The sequence below is a fragment of the Sinocyclocheilus rhinocerous genome, unplaced genomic scaffold, assembly GCF_001515625.1.
Source record: "Sinocyclocheilus rhinocerous isolate Xijiao unplaced genomic scaffold, SAMN03320098_v1.1 scaffold637, whole genome shotgun sequence".
NCBI classification, from domain to species: domain Eukaryota; kingdom Metazoa; phylum Chordata; class Actinopteri; order Cypriniformes; family Cyprinidae; genus Sinocyclocheilus; species Sinocyclocheilus rhinocerous.
The window spans coordinates 111,837-123,639 of record NW_015662933.1 but is presented as its reverse complement, the minus strand read 5'-3'; the positions used below and the strand labels follow the sequence as shown (position 1 = coordinate 123,639).

Below are 11,803 nucleotides of genomic sequence, written 5' to 3'. Positions count from 1 at the left end.
TTGTGCTAGAATTGTGGTCCTACACATGACACTTGAGACAAATGAACACCGATTACCAGGCGCTCGGATGAATCGGCTTCCTCTGTCTTCTTTGCATGTGCATTGTGTTGGGATGGAAGTGTTTGGATGCTCTACAAAAGCAGCTGTCATATCTGCTGAGACACTATAATAGGACATTCATTTCTAAGATTCAATGCGGTATTTTGTGTTCAGGAAAAAAAAAACGTGACAATTTCACGAACAGATTTTGTGTGATTAAACAGTGCTGTCTCAATATGGAATTAATAAACTGTGAAGACAGAAACACATTTAGGTCTCTATAATATGCTTAATTTAGAAGCAGACACTCTTCTGAGTTAGAGTCTGAATTAAAGAGGGAAATACCTGCTTATTTGCATATACAAGATTATAATAGCTATACAGTATAAATAACTGTGGGAATAGAATAGAATAGAATAGAATAGTTTTCAGGTGACATCCTTTTAAAGTAACATGCCTGACAACCGATGACTTTTAAAATAATACACACCCTCATAAAACACATTTTATGTCTACTCTTGTGCAGTTCAACATTGAAAAAGAGTCTGAGAGAGCAAATGTGCAGTTCAACATGGAATGTAACAAAATGAAAAGCATCTGCTTGTGCCAGAATGTGGTCCTACACATGACACTTGAGACAAATGAACAGCGGCATCACCGATTACCAGGCGCTCGGATGAATTGGCTTCCTCTGTCTTCTTTGCATGTGCATTGTGATGGGATGGAAGTGTTTGGATGCTCTACAAAAGCAGCTGTCATATCTGCTGAGACACTATAATAGGACATTCATTTCTAAGATTCAATGCGGTATTTTGTGTTCAGGAAAAAAAAAACGTGACAATTTCACGAACAGATTTTGTGTGATTAAACAGTGCTGTCTCAATATGGAATTAATAAACTGTGAAGACAGAAACACATTTAGGTCTCTATAATATGCTTAATTTAGAAGCAGACACTCTTCTGAGTTAGAGTCTGAATTAAAGAGGGAAATACCTGCTTATTTGCATATACAAGATTATAATAGCTATACAGTATAAATAACTGTGGGAATAGAATAGAATAGAATAGAATAGTTTTCAGGTGACATCCTTTTAAAGTAGGGTGAGTTCAGAAAAGGGCATCAGGTAAAATGGGAGATGCCAGAACAAGTATTTCCAGTATTTTTAGATATAACTGTGGAACATTTTTAATTATTAGTTAAAAACGTGTAAATAATGTGACTGTCAATATGGTCATTGGGACTAAAATGGTACTACTATGGGTTTACGCAACTGCATTCCTTGGAGCACCATGTACTGTAAGTACCAAGGTTCACGAATACAAGTACCATGCGATACATCTGGTATACCAAATGCTGCCATCACTGTACCATGGTACCGTCACGCAACAACAGACACCTCAAAAGTAACTCGTTACAGTCACTTCACAAGAGGGACACTCAGAATATCGCAAACGAGCTGTGAGAATGACACCCGCGTGTGTAGTGTAGTGTAGTGTAATCCATATCTCTGCTAGTAGTATCTCTGGGTTACTGACGTGTGTGCCAGAGCTATTATATCTGTGCGCTCTCGCTTTACGCGCAGTTTGATGGCGTCGCCGCGCACTCCTCTCTGTGTTCTTCGATCATCGCTTACCATCTGACGGTGTATGGACGGCGAGGACCAGATATTATGATAGCACATTGTCGGGGTTGGTTCTACAACATTTTCGCCAAAGTGTTCTGTGGAAACTGTGTCACCGCTTGAGCTCCGAACCGAGCCGTGAGAGATAAGAGAAGAAGTTTGCCGGATACAGGTGCGATCTCTCTCTAACTGCAGCTGATGATCACAGACACGGATCTGGACTGCCGGATTCCAGTAGATCATATCAGATCTAGCGCAAGGTGAGCTCAGAGACACACTATTATAATGATGTTGGTGATGCTGGTTAGAGTTTTCTCAGTGAAGGAGAACCCTGACAGCAACAGTGATGCTCTTTACAGAAATAGAAGGCACTGGGAACTAGTAACACTTTTTACTCCAGTAAATATTTATCAGAGTAGGTTTGATTTGGGAAGCATTGGTATTTTAGGCCTATTTTAAGTTGTCAAAAAAGCTGTTGAACAATAATTATTGCACAGGAAAAACGATCGTTGAACGCACGTTGGCAGCGGGGCATGCTGTCACACTTACAGTAGTTGCCACGATGGGAATCTTCTGTTTATTGACACCGACTTAAGATGAATGCATCTTTTGAAATATGGGATAATATCTCTATTAAAGAAGATATGGCAATGGCATCTTCCCCAACATACTTAGCAGCAAAATGTAAACATCACAACAATCATTATGACACAAAAATTACGAAAAACTAATTATTTGGCCAACAAACAGTTAAAATTGTTGAATTTAGTTTGTACAATGCACTAAAATATCCTTATTTACAACAGTCTTGAACTGTTTGAAACCAACATACTAAACCACTGTTAGAGAAAATAAGTGTTATAGCTGGAGTTTTGAGTTTTTTTTTCATATCATTCAGATCCAACTTTTTATTCCTCTATTTATCATTTGTATGTTCATTCATTTCTGTAATTGTAGCTGAATGTTACTTCTGTTATTAGACTGCATTATCTTAAAACGTTTTTCTTTAAACCAGTATCAGTGTGTTAAAGTGTCAGACTCTGCCTAAACTGAAGTTGTAGCACAAAGTTGTTGAGAAACCTGAGATTGTTAAAATTTAAGTTACACTGATCTTTATCCATTAAGACTCAGCGCATCCGCAGATTAGTGCTGCTTGTCAGTGTCATGTTACCACAGAGTGCTGACAACATGTTCATTTTAACAAGATGCAAAATATATCTCGTAACTGTCAACATCAGCTGTTGATTGGTAAGAGCAGTGAGTGAACATTACCATTTATCACAGGGCACTGAATATTCAGGCAAAAATAGATAGCCTACTGTTAGAGTGCTGTAAGGTCTGTTTTATGAGCATTTGATACTAATTGAAAGAATAGAAGCTTGCTGACATCTTCAACCTCTGCCACGTTGATTCATAGTGTTCAGAGAGCACTATCCTGCCAACACTACACACACAAGTGTTATTTACAACACACTACATGCTCTTACTCTAACACCCCTGCTTTTCCAGCCCTGTCTTTTGCTTTTAAACTTACATTTATTAGAAGCATATCCAGTGTGGGTGTTTTGTTTTGTTTAGTTCGGGTCAGAATTCTGTTACAGTCCTGTAGGACCTGCTGTCTGCTGCTTATGCCATCTGTGATATATTTTCATAAACTTTCACACTGTCTTATGTAGTATTCAAAGATCAGAGCAGCTTTATAGCCAGGGATGAACGGAGTTATATAATAATTTTGTAGATGCTTAAATATAATCCGACTGTACACTAACTGTATCATCTGCGAAAACACAAAAATACACATCACAACACAAAATTCTGAGTGGTTGAGACATGCTCAGAGCCTTTGGAGAATACTGATAAACACAAACCTATCAACACACATTCTATATTATTATACTGTACCAATTTGCTATGTTGCTTTTAAGCTGTGAACAGGCATTCAGGCATGCTATGATTTATCATATTGCTGTTGCTACTGTTTTATAAAAGTAGTATATTATGGAACGTAAACATCATCCAAAAGTGCTAGCAAGGTCATTGTTTAAAAAAAAAAATACTTTCGGTAGATTTTAAGCTGATAATAGACTAAAGTGCTGAAATATAGACAATAATATGAGCTGAAAAATATTTCTGTCAAGGACAGACATATTCAGTCCCTGGATTTGTATCAAATATAACTGAAGCTGTATTGATTGCATGTGTGGAATGCTGTCGATTACCACAAAGTAATTTAGACTCGTCCCTGAGCAACCGTGTGAACGATAATGCACTTACAATTGAACATTCTTTGACTTCTCTTTAATCCAGTTGCTTCATAATTATGTATTCACTCTCTCGTGTCATTATGCTGGGTAAAGTCCCAAATATACTTCGTTTTTGTACATGTACGCTAGCGTATGCGTACAGTTGAACGTGTAGCATTTCAAACTCAAAGTATACTCTATTTTATGTTGTGTGTGAATGCGGGCGGTCGACACATGTGCTTTTGAAAGCTTCATCCATGTCTAGTGTCTGCTCTATTTTTCCCCATAAGTTATGGCCAATAACAAATATTTTTGTACTCTTTTAAACCAAAGCTGTGCTATCTCATACTTTCGGCTTTTCTTGTTTATTTGAGACAAAAAAGCATGAAACAATACATCATATATACAGTGCAAGAGAGTTCACCCAAAAATGAAAATTCTGTCATATTTACTCATCCTCAATTTGTTCTAAACCTGCATGCTGTTTTTTTTGTTCCTATAGAACGCAAAAAGAGAACAGAAGGAGTACTTTTGAAGAAGTTTTACACAGCTCTTCCAAAAATGAAAATTTGCAGAAAATGTATTCAGCCTCAGGTGAGTAAGATGTAGATGAGTTTGTTTATTTGTCAGAACACATTTGTAGAAATGTAGCATTACATCACTTGCTCACTAATATATCCTCTGCAGTGAATGGGTGCCGTCAGAATGAGAGTCCAAACAGCTGATAAAAACATCACAATAATCCACAAGAAATCCACATGACTCCAGTCCATTAATTAACATCATGTGAAGTGAAAAGTTGCGTGTTTGTAATAAATATTCAAGACGTTTTTAACTTCAAATCATTGCTTTCAGGTTAAAATACGAGTCCTCTATCCATAATATTGCTTTCTCAGCTGTTTAGACTCTCATTCTGATGGCACCCATTCACAGCAGAGGATCTGGTGAGCAAGTGATGCACTGCTAAATTTCTCCAAATCTGTTCACATGAAGAAACAAACTCATCTCTATCTTGTATTACCTGAGGGTGAGTAAATGTTCAGAACATTTTTATTTTTGGGTGAACTATTCCTTTAAGCTTCAAAAATGACAAACAAATAGTCTGTGATTCATGCACTACATTGTATATATTGTAAGTATAAAGTACTCTGATCAGTCAGAAAATAACTTCCCACGAGGAACAGATTGATGTTCTATTCTAAAATGTATTCTACCCTTTAAACCTTTGTTCCATTTCAATGTTGGAATGTACAGCAGGTTCATATATGCTCTGTTCAACAGTCCATTCTTCAATAATCTGCTTAGTTTTTTTCTGGGTTTGGCTGAATTGTTTAATACTTTACACCTCTGGATGGCAGGTGCATGGGGCTTTCTCTAAAGAATATATATTTGTCCTGTGCCCTCTGTGCTTTATCTCTGGTGAGCAGGGATTCTCTCTTAGCTGTGACACCCGTCAGCACTGAATGATAGATATGGTGCTGGTGCACAGGGGAGGTTTATGGAGCAAATCATTTTGCTGTAATATGCAATACGCGAGCCGCTGACTCTCCTGCACAGAGAAATAGACCTTTAATATGTGTGTGTGCATGTGTGTATGCAGAACCGCGCTTGTTACGATGTGTAAAACAGCACATTTTCTATATCAACTAGTAGGTTAAAGGATAATTAGGCTGTTAGTTGGTTGTTTTACCACTTGTCAACTAGTTGACCACCATAACTCATCCCTGTGTGTGCTAAAATGAAGTTTAGATTGCAGCAAATGATTATCCTTGATTATTGTTAATATAATAAGTGAAGTCAAAACCCATGTGGCCTCCTTTAAATACCATATTTTTGCCCAATCAACATAATTGCTCCGTCTCAGAGGGAATGATAATTATGTGCCTCTTCCTTTCTTTTCTTGTCTAAGGCTGATCTTCTGACCATGCACTCTAGTTGTGTTTTTTCTCAACACTGCTCCATGGCAACAGGCATGACGATCCATCAGGGAAAAAAACGTGCATCTTTGGTATATCTCCAGCACTACATTAATTGATTTTCACACTTTAGTCATCTGCAACCCCCACCCCCCCCACCCCCACGTCATCATTATGAGATATGTTGTCGTAGATGTAATGAAAAGACATTTGAGACTAAAAGACAGTGAATCCTGCTGGTTGCCAGTGTAAATGATAGATCTGATCTCTTCTCCTTGAGTGTGCAATCCGAGCTTGCACATTAAACAACATCTATTTTAAAACTAATGTTGTGTGTGTGTGTGTTAGCTGAACAAACACCTGACAGGGCTGAAAATGTGAGCCAAGGGCTTCGAGAGGTGACACAGAATTCTGTGGTGAATATTTTCCTGATCCTCAAACATGTTTCCTGTGCTTGCTATTTGATATTTTACATCTCTTTTATATGTATGTATTTTCTGTAGAGAATAGGTATTGTTAGGGCATTCTAGGTGGTTTCTAGGATGTTTTTGGAGGTCTAGTCGGTTATTGGTATTGTCTTTATTGTCTCTAATGTCCTTGCTTGTAATTGAGAATTATTTGTTACCAATTTTTTCACTAGGGGCAGTATAATTAAAATCTATTACAGTACAAGTGATTTTAGAAATATAACTATATAATAATATATATATATATAAATTATATACAATTAATAATATAAATTATTAAGGTGTATTAAAATGCAACAGGGAAGACTAGAGTAAGGGCTGCTGAAAGTTTAGCTTTTTATCCACTAGGGGGAGTGTAACTAAAAGCTATTTCAGTGATTTTAGAATTTATATGATATAAATAATAAATAATATAAATGATTAAGTTGTAATGTGACACTGAAGACTGGAGTAATGGCTGCTGAAAATTCAGCTTTGCCATCACAGGGATAAATAACATTTAAGTATATTCAAATAGAAAATAGCTATTTTAAATTGAAATGATATTTCACAATATTGCTGTTTTATTGTATTTTTGATCAAATTTATGCAGCCCTGGTGATCATAAGAGACTTCTTTCAAAAACATTAAAGTGATCCCATAGTTGCAACAGTAGTGGAATTTTCCAACCCCATATTTTTTTTAATACATAACCATGCATTAATGTCTATTAATCATAATCTAGTGACTTAGATGCTTTAATGAAAGGGACATGATCTTATATGATTCATTATAACTTAATGAATGCAAACCAAAAAGAAAGATTATTCATATCAGATGAATGATAAGTTGGTAAATGAAAATTATGTCACATTGAGACACGTTTGAAGCCACTGTAAAATAGCCAATGTATGCAGAGACATAGCAAATTATATGACGGTCTGACCTTACATCAGTTGAATTCTATGGTAGTTCATCTTATATTAGTATATTAGTGTAAATTAGATGTTGCTATGCAACCATAAACATCCTACAATCACAATGCACACTTACAATGTATAAACTAATTTTCTAACCATCTACACTGAAAGACCTGTCTTTTGTATGCCATATAAATTAAATTGCACTGTGATATAAATGATACAGAACAATTTATCTTCAACAAGCCACACAATAATATCATTCATACATCTCCATTATGCAAACAGTTCAGGTTGAGTTTCACAGTTAGTGGCATTAAACAAACCCCAAGTACAAGCAACATTGCAAGAACCACTAGAAATGTACACATACGGACTATTCAGCTTCTCTGAATTTCATTTCGTTTCAGCAGTGCTTCAAACACGTCTTTGTGTATTTGAGTTTGAGTCTACAGATACTTGTGCAGCTGTGATATCTCTCGTGCTACTGGGTTGATGAGTCTGTCTGCTATCTGTCTTCTGTCACTTGCGTTTCAAAAGTCCAGTGAGAGCCGGAGCTCATAAGGCTGTGAGTCATAGTCCGCATGCTCTGCTGTGAAAGAACCAACAGGATGAAATGAATGTGAGTCTGCCTTTGTTACAGGATTTTATTTGTTCTCTCTCCATCTCGCTCTCTCTCTAATGTTTTGTTTACACTTTTAATGATATCACCTCAAGGTATGCCATACCACAGCTGCTGGTGGAAAAGGACATCACTTTGTTCTTGTAGAAATTTGAGCAGCGAATGCTAAAAAGGGAATGAGAAGGAAGAAAAAGCCCTGATTTATCTCTTTCGAAATGGCCAAGCGCTTAAAGGAATAACTAAATTGAAAGTTGTTATTATTTACTCACCCTTATGTTGTTTCAGACTTGTATGATGTTTTTTTCTTCTCTGTAAAACAAAGGGAGAAATGTCACAGAATGTAATAGCCATTTTTTTTTCATTTAATAAAAGTGTATAGGGATATGAACAACAAAAGTGCCATAAAGTATAATAAATTCGGACCATACACACACAAAAAAAGGTTCCTTTTTGGCATTGATGGTTCCATGAAGAACTTTTAACATCCGTGGAACATTTTCATTGCACCAAATATACTTTATTGTGGGAAAAGGTACTTCAGATTATTGAAATATTCTTCATACTAAGAAAAAAATTGGTGCTTTTAACTTTGGGGAATCCAAAACGGTTCTTCTATTGCATCACTAGTAAAAACCCTCTTCTGGAACCTTTGCTTATAAGGGAATAGTTCACCCCAAAAATTTAAATTTGATGAAAATTTACTTACCCTCGAGCCATCCAAGTTGTAGATGAGTTGGTTTCTTCATCTGAATAGATTTGGAGAAATTTAGCATTATATCAGTTGCTCACCATTAGATCCTCTGCCATGAATGGGTGCCGTCAGAATGAGAATCCAAACAGCTGATAAAAACAACACAATAATCCACAAGTAATTCACACCAATCCAGTCCATCTATTAACATATCGTGAAGTGAAAAGCTGCAAGTTTGTAAGAAACAAATTAATCATTAAATCACAAACTGTTGTTTGTGGCTAAAATGCAAGTCCTCTAATAACTTATGCATATAGTGAAAAAGTCATCTCATCTGAATCAGATCAGAATCGGGAGAAATATGCACAGATCAAGCACCCCTTTTTGAAAACAGTCCAAAACAGGTCTAAACAAATATGATGGTGGATTTTTAAATGTGAAGACAACAGGCTGATGGACTTTTTACCTGGAGGAAGCGTGATTATGGACTCTGTATTCTGGCCAGAAACAACGGTTTAAAGTTAAAAAAATGGATTAGGTTTTTTTTTACAAACACACAGCTTTTCACTTCACAAGACATTAATTGATGGACTGAAGTTGTGTAGATTATTATTATTGTGATGATTTCATCAGCTGTTTAGACTCTCATTCTGACGGCACCCATTCACTGCAGAGGATCCACTGGTGAGCAAGTGATGTTATGCTAAATTTCTCCAAATCTGTTACCATGAAGAAACAAACTCATCTACATCTTAGATGGCCTGAGGGTGAAAACATTTTCAGCAAATTTTCATTTTTGGGTGAACTGGTTCCTTTAAGAGTTCATAACTTGTATTCCAGGAAAGAAAGCGATTTCTATGAGTTTGGAATGACATGAGGGTGAGTAAATGATAACAGAATAGTCATTTGTAGGTGAACTATCTCTTTAACCCAGGTACAAGTAAGGGTAACCATGGTGGTGCCAAAGCCAATGATGTGTAGCTTCAGGGCCGCTCCATGATTCCTGGCACACGAGGAGCCCGATGCGCCAGCGCCCCAGCAGGAGACACAATCTTTCTGCTCTCGCTACATCATGGAATCTGTCCTCATGTGCTGGTATCCTGTAGGCATAACATGTTCATCCCCAAATGCCTTTCCAAGAATTACATAAAAGGGAAATGCAAATTCACAAAATGCCCTGCAGGAAGGGATGCACATGACTCTGGTTTTGCTTTACAGGCATCTGGCAGTCATATATTTGGCTTTATGGCGTGAAATGAGGAGGGGAAAATGAAGAACTGTGATTGACAGGTTTGCAAACAAGGACATGGCAGGGTGCTTCAGTGAAGAACAGAAAATGACATTTTTACTGAAATGCATCTCTGCAGTTATTGCTTCTCAGCTATTTTTGGTCTCATTGCTGACTGAGGCCATATTCTTATGACATTTAGTATTATAGCACGTTCAATTAAGACATGTCTAAGGTCATTCTAAAATAACAGCCTGATGTAAAGGACAGTACAGTCTACACGGTACAGTATGTGTGAAAACGAGTGGCCATAATTGTTCTTTAATGATGGCTGTATGAATAAAGCATGCTCTTGCTTTAATCCTAAATAAGATAAATCCCTAACAATAACTGACCGTTCTTATTATTTGTCATCTCTCAGAGCCTGTACCAGGCAGATAACACAAAAAGTGACTAGTTTGTATTCCCTGAATGAAATACCAGTTCTTGCAAGGCAGCAAAAGTATAAAGGTTTTAGGCTTTGGTGCATAGATTAAATGCCACATCAGAGCTGCTTTGCCGCTGCATGACATTCAGTGCGCATCTTGTTTCTATCAGCTATGCATTTAAATCAATGCATGAAGCAGTGGCTGAGATGGTTAAATAGCTGTAAAATAGCTGGCAAAGACCAAATCACAGCATGTACTGTAAATAAATGCATTTCCTTAAAACGTAAGTACAAATATATATATATATATATATATATATATATATATGCTCCTATATATTCCTATATTTCATTGAAAATATTACTGTTTTTAGAAAAAAAAAATATATATATATAAACAAATAAATAAAAATGTAAAAATATAATAATATATTTGTGTGTATTTTATTATTACTATGAATAATATTAATATAGGTTACAGGTTATTTTAATACTAGTACTCAAATAGGATATTTTAATACTAAAATATTAAATGAATACTTAATAAAATGAAAATAATTCATACATATATATACACACATATGTGAGTATGTATAGGTAAGTGCAAAAAAAAATGTATTTATTTTTTATAGCTGCTGAATAAATGTCAATGTAAACGTAATGTAAAATTGTATTGAAGATGATGAAGAATGAATATCAATACAGACTTGGGAGGCACTTAAAAAAAAATGAAAAAGCACAAACTTGTTTGGAAGGACATCTCTGATTTAATACCTGTAAAAGCATGATGTAACCCGGTGACTTTGAATAAACCATTTAGCTGTCATTGTACATAGACTAAACCAAGCAATTTAAAGCACATGAGATATCAAAGAATATGAACCGTATAACAACAGAGAAGGTTTTGAGGGGTGTAAACCGTGCTCCTGGAGTCTCAACAGGACAGGAGATTGTATATTCATAACGCATAACGATAAGAAGCTTTAAAGTTTAGTCAAAGATGCTGTGATTTTCTTCTAGAATATCACACACAAAATGTGCAAAAAAAATAGGTGTCCTGAGATATCGCACCTGTCTCTGACATCCCTCATCAAAAAAAGAGACTGCAGGATGCTGTTGTTTAGCCAATCGGTCTCTGCATGTCAGTCATTTTGAGCATTTAGTTTTGCTGACCTGTTCGGAGGATGGATATTTAAGGGAATGTGCTCTAATTCAGTGGCCAAGTCAGTGGAAGATAGCGAAACTGCTTACATCGACTTGCGCGTAGGACTGAAGGTTGCATCTCAAGAGACGTGTGGTAGAGAAAGAGCGTGGCATTTTAGAGCGTCCAGCTCTTGGTGAACAGAAGTCAGTGTTGATGTGAAAATCAATATTTGTATAATCGGTTTGAGGTTTCACGACTCAGAAGCACCTGCCTCAGTTTTTCTCAGCCTGTTTCTCTGTCATTATTATGACATTATTATATCAGACTCTAATGAACAAACCCTTCAGCTAAAGTGCAAGTAAATGTTTCCTTTTGGGAAATACACGAATAAACAGGATTTCAGCGTTATCGTTTGAGAGCATGTATCTAATATACAGCGGATGTGTGTGTCCCTTCATTCCTAGAGAGGGTTTAGCAAGCAGGGCTAATCCTCTGTCATCTTGAA

At 36.4% G+C, this 11,803-nt stretch overlaps 1 protein-coding gene across 1 annotated transcript in view; it reads left to right on the top strand.

The window, feature by feature from the left end:
* The first annotated feature begins 1,561 nt into the window (after positions 1-1,561).
* The window catches only part of LOC107728442 (zinc finger matrin-type protein 4-like), a 73,900-nt gene continuing 63,658 nt past the window's right edge, over positions 1,562-11,803 (top strand). The window contains exon 1 of the mRNA XM_016538605.1: positions 1,562-1,921. The gene's annotated coding sequence lies outside the window, so the exon portion shown is untranslated. The remainder of the gene's footprint in view (positions 1,922-11,803) is intronic.